Below are 12,051 nucleotides of genomic sequence, written 5' to 3'. Positions count from 1 at the left end.
GGCTGAGGCAGGAGAATGGCGGGAACCCGGGAGGCGGAGCTTGCAGTGAGCCGAGATCGCGCCACTGCACTCCAGCCTGGGCGACAGAGTGAGACTCCGCCTCAAAAAAAAAAAAAAAAAAAAAAAAAAAGAAACAAAACAAAACAAAAGTTTACTGTATTTCTCAGAACAAAGGAACAAACTAAAACTTATGAACACTTCAGTTCCCCCTGAAGCATTTGGTTTAGGAAGGTCATACAGTCTTGCTTGCAGGCCACACAAACAGGGTGAAACCAAGGTTTCACCTTTAACCTTGACAGTGAAACCAAGGTTAGTGAGTACATTATTTTTATTTTTCTGTTTTTTTTTTGTTTTTTTTTTTTGAGATGGAGTCTCGCTCTGTCGCCCAGGCTGGAGTGCAGTGGCGTCATCTCAGCTCACTGCAAGCTCCGCCTCCCGGGTTCACGCCATTCTCCTGCCTCAGCCTCCGGAGTAGCTGGGACTACAGGCGCCCGCCACCGCACCCGGCTAATTTTTTGTATTTTTAGTAGAGACGGGGTTTCACTGTGTTAGCCAGGATGGTCTCGATCTCCTGACCTCGTGATCCACCCACCTCGGCCTCCCAAAGTGCTGGGATTACAGGCGTGAGCCATCGTGCCCAGCCATTATTTTTATTTTTAAATTATAGAGACAGGGACTCACTATGTAGCCCGTGGTGGTCTCAAACTCCTGGCCTCAAGCTATTCCCCTGTCTCAGTTTCCCAAATTGCTCAGATTATAGGTGTGAGTCACCACACTTGGCCAAGGAGTACATTAACCCATAACGAAGTATGTGAAGTTTACTTTTACTCTATTTTGTATGTTAGCCTTGAATACATAATATAGGACTTTTGGAAAACTTCAAACAACAAACTCATCATGTTCATAACTGACATGTTTATATCATTCCACACAGTCTGAAACTGGGACAAAATACTGAAACTAGGATTGCCTTGGAAAATCTGGGCATCTGGTGATTGTATTAATACAGTATTCTCATCAACGCTCTGGGTAATTTTTAAACTTTTGAAATGTGTAAGTTCCTTGCACATAGAAAGGCTTAATCATTGTTGAATTAATTACAGAGGGTATAGAAACAATCTGGATCTTTCTTCCTTTTTATAATAAATTGCCATAGGACTTCAATTCTGCCAGTCATAGGTTCTTCTGTTTTACGATAGCCATCTTTGTCACTCATAGGTATTAAAACATGGTTTGGGGAGGCCTAGGTGGGAGCATTGCTTGAGCTCAGGAGTTCAAGACCAGCCTGGGTGATATAGTGAGACCTTGTGTCTACAAAAAATTTAAAAATTAGCCGAGCGTGGTGGTGTGTGCCTGTAGTCCCAGCTACTGGAGAGGCTGAGGAGGGAGACTTTTGAGCCCAGGAGGTCAAGGCTTGCAGTGAGCCGTGATCATGCCACTGCACTCCAGCCTGGGCAACAGAGCAAGGCCCTGTCCCAAAAAACAAAAACAAAAACAAAAAACCCAAAACAAACAAAAAAACCCATGGCCTGAAATTGTTAAAGTAGATACCTATTTTAATGTTGAGCAGGCCGGGCATGTTGGCTCATGCCTGTCATCTCAGCATTTTGAGAAGCCAAGGCTGGTGGATCACCTGAGATCAGGAGTTCGAAACCAGCCTGACCAACATGGCGAAATCCAATTTCTACTAAAAATACAAAATTTGCTGGGTGTGGTGTCACATGCCTGTAATCCCAGCTACTTGGGAGGCTGAGGCAGGAAAATCGCTTGCTTGAACCCTGGAGGCAGAGGTTGCCGTGAGCCAAGATTGTGCCATTGTTCTCCAGCCTGGGCAACAAGAGCAAAACTCCGTTTCAAAAAAATAAGAAAAAAAAAGCTATCTCTTTAGAAGAAATAACATCTTTAAATAAAATTTAAGAGGCTGAAATTTAAGAGACTGTAATTTAATATTACTAGTCTCTAATACCAGGATTTTTAGTGAACTCTATTCCCAGAATAGGGCAGTGGTATTGAATTTTGGGGGCACAGTTCAGTCCATAACACCATGTTACTGGAGATTCACTCCTTTGTATTCTTCCATCTGGAATATTCTTTCCAATCAGCTAACTCCTGATCATACTTCAATAACCAGCATTTCTTGTCATTTGTGAAACTTTCCCAGAAAAACCTAAGAAGATCTGATTTCCTTTGTGCCACCAACCATCTCAAACACACCCATCACTCAGTACTTACTGAATCCCATGGTGAGTATTTGCTTACCTCTCTAAGCTGTGAGCACTCTAGGGGCAGAGGCTGGATTTTACCTATCTCTAGATTCAGAGTGCCTAATAAATAGGTGATCAAAATATCTAATTAGGGGAATAAAACAAGTCCGAAGTATATCCTTAGGACTGCTAATATCTAAATAAGCTAGAACCTAATTAGATAACATAATTATAGGAAAGATTCATTAATAAAATTATTTTTGTAAGTGTCAAAAATGTCCCTTAGATAAGTAAATCCTTCTAGGAATGTAGGTAGATGGGGCATGATAAGCCAATTAATATGATCCCCTTCTGGCCGGGCGCGGTGGCTCATGCCTGTAATCCCAGCACTTTGGGAGGCTGAGGTGGGCAGATCACGAGGTCAGGAGATCGAGACCATCCTGGTTAACAAGGTGAAACCCAGTCTCTACTAAAAACACAAAAATTAGCCGGGCATGGTGGTGGGCACTTGTAATCCTAGCTACTCAGGAGGCTGAGGCAGGAGAATGGCGTGAACCCAGGAGGCGGAGCTGGCAGTGAGTCGAGATCCTGCCACTGCATTCCAATCTGGGCGACAGAGCTAGACTCCGTCTCAAAAAAAAAAAAAAAGTGCTCCCCTTCCTTCCTTCCTTCCTCCCTCCTTCCCTTCCTCCCTTCTTTCTTTCTTTCTTTGTTTCTTTCTTTCTTTCTTTTTTTGAGATAGGGTCTAACTCTGTCTCCCAGGCTGGAGTGCAGTTGTGTGGTCTCAGCTCACTGCAACCTCCGCCTTTTGGGCCAAGCAATCATCCCATCTCAGCCTCCTGAGTAGCTTGGACCACAGGTGTGCACCACCACGCACAGCTAATTTTTTGTAGAGATAGGGATTTACCATGTTGCCCAGGCTGGTCTGGAACTCCTGAGCTCAAGCGATCCACCCACCTCAGCCTCCCAAAGTGGTGGAATTACAGACGTGAGCCACCAAGCCTAGCCATTTTATTTCCCATGCGTTGTTTCTTCTTTTTATTTTATTTTATTTATTTATTTTTGAGTCACAGTCTTGCTCTGTCGCCCAGGCTGGAGTGATCTTAGCTCACTGCCACCTCTACCTCCCTGGTCAAGCAATTCCTGAGCCTCTGCCTCCTGCATAGTTGGGATTATAGGCCCATGCCACCAAGCCCGGCTAATTTTTGTATTTCTGGTAGAGACGGATTTCACCACATTGGCCACGCTGGTCTTTTTTTTTTTTTTTTTTTTTTTTTGAGACGGAGTCTCGCTCTGTCACCCAGGCTGGAGTGCAGTGGCCGGATCTCAGCTCACTGCAAGCTCCGCCTCCCGGGTTTACGCCATTCTCCGGCCTCAGCCTCCCGAGTAGCTGGGACTACAGGCGCCCGCCACCTCGCCCAGCTAGTTTTTTGTATTTCTTAACAGAGACGGGGTTTCACCGTGTTAGCCAGGATGGTCTCGATCTCCTGACCTCGTGATCCGCCCGTCTCGGCCTCCCAAAGTGCTGGGATTACAGGCTTGAGCCACCGCACCCGGCCGGCCACGCTGGTCTTAAACTCCTGACCTCAAGCTATCCATCCACCTTGGCCTTCCAAAGTCCTGCAATTACAAGTGTGAGCCACCACACCTGGCCTGGCTTGTTATTTCTAAGTAATTATTTTTATTTTTCTTTAAACAAGTACTTTTTATTTTTAGATGGAGTCTCGCTGCAGTGGCTCGATCTCAGCTCACTGCAACCTGCACCTCCTGGGTTCAAGCGATTCTCCTGCCTCAGCCTCCCGAGTAGCTGGGACTAAAGGTGAGCACCACCACATCCAGCCAATTTTTGTATTTTTGTATTTTTTTTTTTTTTTTTGAGACGGAGTCTCGCTCTGCCGCCCAGGCTGGAGTGCAGTGGCCGGATCTCAGCTCACTGCAAGCTCCGCCTCCCGGGTTTACGCCATTCTCCTGCCTCAGCCTCCCCAGTAGCTGGGACTACAGGCGCCCACCACCTCGCCCGGCTAGTTTTTTGTATTTTTTAGTAGAGACGGGGTTTCACCATGTTAGCCAGGATGGTCTCGATCTCCCGACCTCGTGATCCGCCCATCTCGGCCTCCCAAAGTGCTGGGATTACAGGCTTGAGCCACCGCGCCCGGCCCAATTTTTGTATTTTTAGTAGAGATGGGGATTCACCTGTTGGCCAGGATGGTCTCGGCCTCTTGACCTCGTGATCTGCCCACCTTGACCTTCCAAAGTGCTGGGATTACAGGCGCGAGACACCCTTCCTGGCACAAGTACTTTTTGTTGTTTTTGAGACAGTCTCGTTCTGTTGCCCAGGCTGATGTGCAGTGGCACGATCTCAGCTCACTGCAAGCTCCACCTCCCAGGTTCAAGCCATTCTCCTGCCTCAGCCTCCCGAATAGCTGGGACTACAGGCACCTGCCACCACGCCTGGCTAATTTTTTGTATTTTTAGTAGTGACGGGGTTTCACCATGTTAGGCAGGATGGTCTCGATCTCCTGACCTCATGATCCACCCACCTCAGCCTTGCAAAGCGCTGGGATTACAGGCATGAGCCACCATGCCCGGCCACAAGTAGTTTTTAATACTTAGCAGAGATTAAAATGGTTCTACCATACTATAACATCACATATATTATACTTATTGTTAAGAATCAATAATGTCTGAATATGCTCTAATCAATATCAAGAAAGATAAGTCAATCATTATACTTGATAAAGGAAGACCTGAGAAAAAAGGAAGAACCTGGTTACTAAGAGGGGGAAGTGAATGTATATGTCACAATTACCACACGAAAAACCACTACCTTATACAACAGCTGCCCACACTTTAGCCCCCAAATCTCCCCAATCCCTGTATGCCAAACTAATTCTGAAAGACTTGCAGTGCAAAGCAAAATCTTTGTGTTTATAGACTCTCTCCAGTGTTTTAATAACAGTTTTTTCCCCAGGATTGGAGAAACAAGTGACACTCCTTCCAGAGTATTTCAGTGCTTCCCTGAAATGACCATCTACTCTAAAGCAGAAGTTCTGTCTCTGACACCTCCCCTTGCTGATCACAACTGCCTGTTAACGTTGGGCAGGGCTGCACAAATATTCCCCTGACTCACTGGGTATCCGCTTTAACACCCAGCAGAATGTAAAAGACATGAGACGATCTGAGACTTGGCATTAATACTTTATTTATTTCATCTTATTGTCAATACTAGAAAACAATTGGTAGGAGAGAGAATTTTTACAGTTTGGTGTAGTTGATTAAGCAGAGGTTTGGACGTCAGAACAGAAAAATGTGAAGCCCAACTCTGAAGCATGAACTAGAGTTTAGACATTCAAGCAAGTCTCTTTCTTTCTTTCCTTCCTTCCTTCCTTCCTTCCTTCTTTCTTTCTTTCTTTTTTTTTTTGAGACAGAACCTCACTCTGTTGCCAAGGCTGAAATGCAATGGCGCTATCTTGGTTCACTGCAACCTCCGCCTCCTAGGTTCAAGTGATTATCCTGCCTTAGCCTCCTGAGTAGCCAGGATTACAGGCACCTGCCACCACACCCAGCTAATTTTTGTATTTTTAGTAGAGACGGGGTTTCACCATGTTGGTCAGGCTGGTCTCGAACTCCTGACCTCATGATATTTTTCATCAACTATTTATTGAATACCTACCGTATGGTAGATACACTACTAGGCACAGACAATATAGGTTGCAGTGGGCCGAGACTGGCCATTGCACTCCCGTCTGGGCAACAGAGCAAGACTCTTGTCTCAAAAAATAAAATAAAATACTCACCTCAAAGGCCAGGCATGGTGAATCCTAGCATTTTAGGAGGCTGAGGCGGGAGGACTGCTTGAGCCCAGGAGCTTGAGAGCAGCCTAGGCAACATAGTGAGATCCCATCTGCGTGAAAAATAAACAAATGAAAAAAATGCATAATGACTGACTGAAGAAATGAATATTTGTTTGGGCTATAGAGTGCATCTGCCATTTTTCCGCTTGCATTGTCTCGTTTAATTTTTCCAATAATTTTGTGAGATGGGTATTAAAACCTCCAATGTAAATACTGAAATTGAGATTTAGAGAAAGTAAGTGACTTGTTTGAGGCCGGGCGCGGTGGCTCACTTCTGTAATCCCAGCACTTTGGGAGGCTGAGGTGGGCGGATCACCTGAGGTCAGGAATTTAAGACCAACCTGGCTAACATGGTGAAACCCCACCTCTACTAAAAATACAGAAATTAGCCGGGCATGGTGGTGCGCGCCTGTAGTCCTGGCTACTCAGGAGACTGAGGCAGGAGAATTGCTTGAACCCGGGAGGCAGAGGTTGCAGTGAGCCGAAATCATGCCACTGCACTCCAGCCTGGGCGATGGAGTCAGACTCTGTCTCAAAAAAAAAAAAAAAAAAAAAAAAATTGAGACAGGGTCTCACTTTGTCATCTAGGCTGGAGTGCAATGGCACCATCATGACTCACTGCAACCTACAGCTCCTGCCTCAAGCGAGGTCGGGGCTGCAGCAAGGCAGGATGTCATGAACTTCCTGCCTCAGCCTCCCAAGCAGCTGGGACTACATGTGCATACCACCATACCTGGCTAATTTTGTTGGTTTTTAGTAGAGACACAGTCTTTCCATGTCGCCCAGGCTCATCTCAAATTCCTGAGCTCGAGTGATCCTCCTGCCTTGGCCTCCCAAAGCAGTGAGATTACAAGGCATGAGCCACTGTGCCCAACATCTAAATTTCAGTATGGAAGATACTTGTGATATTTTATCTTATGTGTCAACTTGGTTGGACTACAGTACCCAGATACGTGGTCAAACCTCATTCTAAATGTTTTTGTGAGAGTGTTTGGGATGAGATTTATATTTAAATCAGTGGAGTTTGAGTAAAGAAGATTATGATCCATAATGTGGGTAGACCTCATCCAATCAGTTGAAGACCTGATAGAACAACAGACTGACTCCCTGAGCAAGAAGTATTTCTGCCAGCGGAGAGGCTTCAGACTTCAAATGCAGTATCAGCTCTTCCTGGGTCTCTATCCAGTCGGCCCTCCTTGCAGATTTCGGACTTGCCAGCCATTATAATCATGTGAGCCAGGCCGGGCGCAGAGGCTCACACCTGTAATCCCAGCACTTTGGGAGGTTGAGGCAGGAGAATCACCTGAACCTGGGAGGTGGAGATTGCAGTGAGCTGAGATCGTGCCATTGCATTTCATCCTGGGCAACAAGAGTGAAACTCTGTCTCAAAAAAAAAAAAAAAAAAAATTCTTGTTAGGAATATCAACATTAATCAACATTAAAAGTGATTCTGTTTCTCCATGGGACCCTCTGAAAAATAAATATGCAAAATAAATAGATAAATAAATAGGTGATTCTGTGAGTTCCCTGAGGGAAGTGAGGAACATGTTATTGGAAACTGAAGAAAAGGCAATCCATGTTATAAAGTGGCAAAAAAAATGTGGCTCAACATTGTGCCAATGTTTTGTGGAAAGAACTTATTTGTCGGGGCCGGGTGCGGTGGCTCAAGCCTGTAATCCCAGCACTTTGGGAGGCCGAGATGGGCGGATCACGAGGTCGGGAGATCGAGACCATCCTGGCTAACACGGTGAAACCCCGTCTCTACTAAGAAACACAAAAAACTAGCCGGGCGAGGTGGCGGGCGCCTGTAGTCCCAGCTACTCAGGAGGCTGAGGCCGGAGAATGGCGTGAACCCGGGAGGTGGAGCTTGCAGTGAGCTGAGATCCGGCCACTGCACTCCAGCCTGGGCTACAGAGTGAGACTCCGTCTCAAAAAAAAAAAAAAAAAAAAAAAGAAAGAAAGAAAGAACTTATTTGTCATGAAATGCATATTTAGCTGAGGTGATTTCTAAGGAAAATGCTGAGGATATGGCCTGCTTTCTCCTTGCTGCTTATAGTAACATGTGAGAAGAAGAGATAAACTGAATGAGAAATTGTAAGCAAAAAAGAATCATTATTTGGGAAATTCTTGGCCTATGTATATTGCAAAGTACTGGCAAAGCATGTTTTGGAGAGAATACTGAGAGTATGGCTAGAAAATCACTTGATAAAGAAATAATGGGCTGGGCATGGTGGTTCATGCCTGTAATCCCAGCACTTTGGGAGGCCAAGTTGGGTGGATTACTTGAGGTCAGTTGTTCAAGACCAGCCTGGCCAACATGTTGAAACCCTGTCTTTACTAAAAATACAAAAATTAGCCAGGTGTGGTGGCACAAGCCTGTAATACCAGCTAGTTGGGAGGCTGAGGCAGGAGAATCGCATGAACCCAGGAGGCAGAGGTTGCAGTGAACTGAGATCGCGCCATTGCACTCCAGCCTGGATAACCAAGCTAGACTCTGTCTCAAAAAAAAAAAAAAAAAGGAATTTGCCTTGCTAGAATACTTGCAAGACTGGGTACCTCTTTCTTATTTCCCTCATTTCCCCATTTTGCAATGAGAATGTCTAGCCTATGTCTGTCCCACCATTGTATTATGGAAGCACATAACTTGTCTGGTTTCCCAGGCTCAGGTTGGAAAAAAAATTTGCCTCAGGATTAATAATACCTTGAGTCTCACCCATACCAAATTTAAATGATATTCAGATGAGATTTTTGGATTTAGAACGGATGCTGGAATGGGTTAAGACTTTAGGGCCTGCTGGGATAGAGATAAATGTATTTTGCATGTGAGGACATAAATTTTGGGGGGCCAGAGCGCAAAAAGCCATGGACTAAATTGTGTCCTAAAATTCATATGTTGAAGCCCTAACCCCTAGTAACTTAGAATGGAGCTGTATTTGGAGATGGGTCTTTAAGGAGGTAATTAAGGTCACATGAGGTCACTAGGGTGGGGCTCTAGTCCAATAGGACAGGTGTCCTTATGAGAAGAGGAAGAGGCATTAGGCCTATGAATAGAGAAAAGGCCATGTGAGGACACTGAGACAGCCATCTGCTACCGAAGGGGAGAGGTCTCAGGAGAATCTAACCCTGCTGGCACCTTGATCTTGGATGTCCAGCATCTAGAACTATGAGAAAACAAATTCCTGTTGTTTAAGCCACCTGTTTGTGGTATTTTGTTATGGCAGCCTTAGCAGACAACACATATATAATGTCAAGTAATAAGAGAGCATTTTGAAGAATAAAAGATCAAGGTAAGGTGATAAAGGGTTGGGGCTGGGGAAGATTAAGATAGAGTGGTTAGGGTTCCTCTCTCAGTAGAGATGATACTTGAACAGAAACCTAAATCACACGAGGAAGTCAACCTCGGCAGTATCTGAAAACAGCATTTCAAACAGAAGGCATTTCAAACGCAGACACCAAAAGGAGGACTCGTGTTTGGCAGGGTGACAAAGGGCGGATTTGGCAGGAGTGGAGTGAAGCAGGGGCAGAGTGGCAGGAGAAATGATGCTGAAGACAGCTAGGAGTCTGCTCGTGCAGGACATTGTAAGCAGTCATGGACCTTCTGGTTTATATTCTGAATGTGACAGACAGCCAGGGAGCTACGAAGCCATTTTAGTATTTCGAACAGAAGCGTGACATGAGTTGATTCGTGTTTTTAAAAAAAGTATGTGCTGTTGAATGGAGAAGGTGCTGAAGGAGGGCGCTGTGGTTTAAATGTGTGTTCCCTCCGAAATTCATGCAGAAACTTAATCCTAATTGTGGCGATATTAAGAGGCTGGACCTTGGCCAGGCGCGTGGCTCACACCTGTAATCCGAGCACGGAGTTTTGCTGTTGTTGGCGGCTGGAGGGCAGTGGCGCAATCTCCGCTCACTACAACCGCCTCCCGGGTTCAAGCGATTCTCCTGCCTCAGCCTCCTGAGTAGCTGGGATTACAGGCGCCTACCACCACGCCTAGTTATTTTTTTAAAATTTTTTATCTTTTATTTTTTATTTTTTTTGAGACGGAGTCTTGCTCTGTCTCCCAGGCTGGAGTGCAGCGGCGTGATCTGGGCTCACTGCACACTCCGCCCCCGAGTTCACGCCATTCTCCTGCCTTAGCCTCCTGAGTAGCTGGGACTACAGGCGCCTGCCACCACGCTCGGCTAATTTTTTTGTGTTTTTGGTAGAGATGGGGTTTCACCATGTTAGCCAGGATGGTCTTGATCTCCTGACGTTGTGATCCGCCTGCCTTGGCCTCCCAAAGTGCTGGGATTACAGGCATGAGCCACCGCGCCCGGCCAATTTTTTGTATTTTTAGTAGAGACGAGGTTCCATCATGTTCGTCAGGATGGTCTCGAACTCCTGACCTCAGGTGATCCACCTGCCTCGGTGCAGGGATTACAGGCTTGAGCCACGGCGCCCTGCCAGTCTGTGTTGCTTAGTTACAGCAGTATGAACAAAGACACAGGGTAAGAGTGGGAGCATAGAGACCAGTTAGGAGGCTACTGGTCCAGGTGAGAACTGACTTGTTGGATTTAAAATGTATTTTTAAGGTGCAACCTACTGGTGGTTTTAGATGTTCGGCATAAGTGAAAAAATTGAGTCAATAATGATCCTATAATGATCCTACAGGTTTTGGCTGGAGCAACTGGAGAAATGGAGTTGCCATTTACCTCAGTCAGGAAAGCAGACAGACACTTCACGGTCAAATCAAGACTTTTATTTTAGATGTGCTAAGTCTGAGATATTGTTAGGATATGCACTAAAAATAGTGTTCTCTTTCTCTTTCATCCCAGATGCTGGGAATATAAAGATAGAAAAGATGTTTGGACTGGCGCAGTGGCTCACACCTATAATCCCAGCAGTTTGGGAGGCCGAGGCGGGTGGATCACCTGAGGTCCGGATTTTGAGACTAGCCTGGTCAACATGGTAAAATCCCGTTTCTACTAATAATACAAAAAAAAATTAGCTGAGTGTGGTGGCCCACGCCTGTTATCTCAGCTACTCAGGAGGCTCAGGCAGGAGAATCCCATGAACCTGGGAGGCGGAGATTTCAGTGAGCCGAGATCACGCCATTACACTCCAGCCTAGGCGACAACAGCCAAACTCCGGCACACACAAAAAACATGTTCCCTGCCTTTAAGGTCTCATGGTGGTAAAGGGGATGGAGAATGACATATAATCAAGCATTTTGCCTTTTTTTAAATTAATAGGCTTGGCCGGGCGCGGTGGCTCAAGCCTGTAATCCCAGCACTTTGGGAGGCCGAGACGGGCGGATCACGAGGTCAGGAGATCGAGACCATCCTGGTTAACACGGTGAAACCCCGTCTCTACTAAAAAATACAAAAAACTAGCCGGGCGAGGTGGCGGGCGCCTGTAGTCCCAGCTACTCGGGAGGCTGAGGCAGGAGAATGGCGTGAACCCGGGAGGCGGAGCTTGCCGTGAGCTGAGATCCGGCCACTGCACTCCAGCCTGGGTGACAGAGCGAGACTCCGTCTCAAAAAAAAAAATAAAATAAAAAAAAAAAAATAAATTAATAGGCTTTACTTGGGGTAGGACAGTTTAAGGTTTAGAGAAAAATTAAGCAGAAAGTATACAGAGTTCCCATCTACTCCCTTAACCCTCTTACACTATAGTGACATTTGCATTAGTATGATACATCTGTTATATATATTTTTATAGGGAGTCTTCCACTCTGTCTCCCAGGCTGGAATGCAGTGGCGTGATCTCGGCTCACTGCAACCTCTGTTTCCCATGTTCAAGCGATTCTCCTGCCTCAGCCTCCTGAGTAGCTGGAATTACAGGCACCCGTCACCATGCCCAGCTAATTTTTGTATTTTTAGTAGAGATGAGGTTTTGCCATATTGGCCAGGCTGGTCTCAAACTCCTAACCTCAGGTGATCTGCCCGTCGTCTTGGCCTACCAAAGTGTTGGGATTACAGGTGTGAACCACCTCACCTGGCCACATCTGTTATAT

The 12,051-nt window shown here is 45.8% G+C and overlaps 1 long non-coding RNA gene across 1 annotated transcript in view; it reads right to left on the bottom strand.

Annotated features, from left to right (window-relative positions):
• Positions 1–5,564: 5,564 nt before the first annotated feature.
• The window catches only part of LOC135966162 (uncharacterized), a 56,350-nt gene continuing 49,863 nt past the window's right edge, over positions 5,565–12,051 (bottom strand). The window contains exon 3 of the long non-coding RNA XR_010579277.1: positions 5,565–7,438. This is a non-coding gene — a long non-coding RNA (uncharacterized lncRNA). The remainder of the gene's footprint in view (positions 7,439–12,051) is intronic.

This window comes from Macaca fascicularis, chromosome 11 (assembly GCF_037993035.2).
Source record: "Macaca fascicularis isolate 582-1 chromosome 11, T2T-MFA8v1.1".
Lineage (NCBI taxonomy): Eukaryota > Metazoa > Chordata > Mammalia > Primates > Cercopithecidae > Macaca > Macaca fascicularis.
This window is presented reverse-complemented; position numbering and strand designations above follow the sequence as displayed.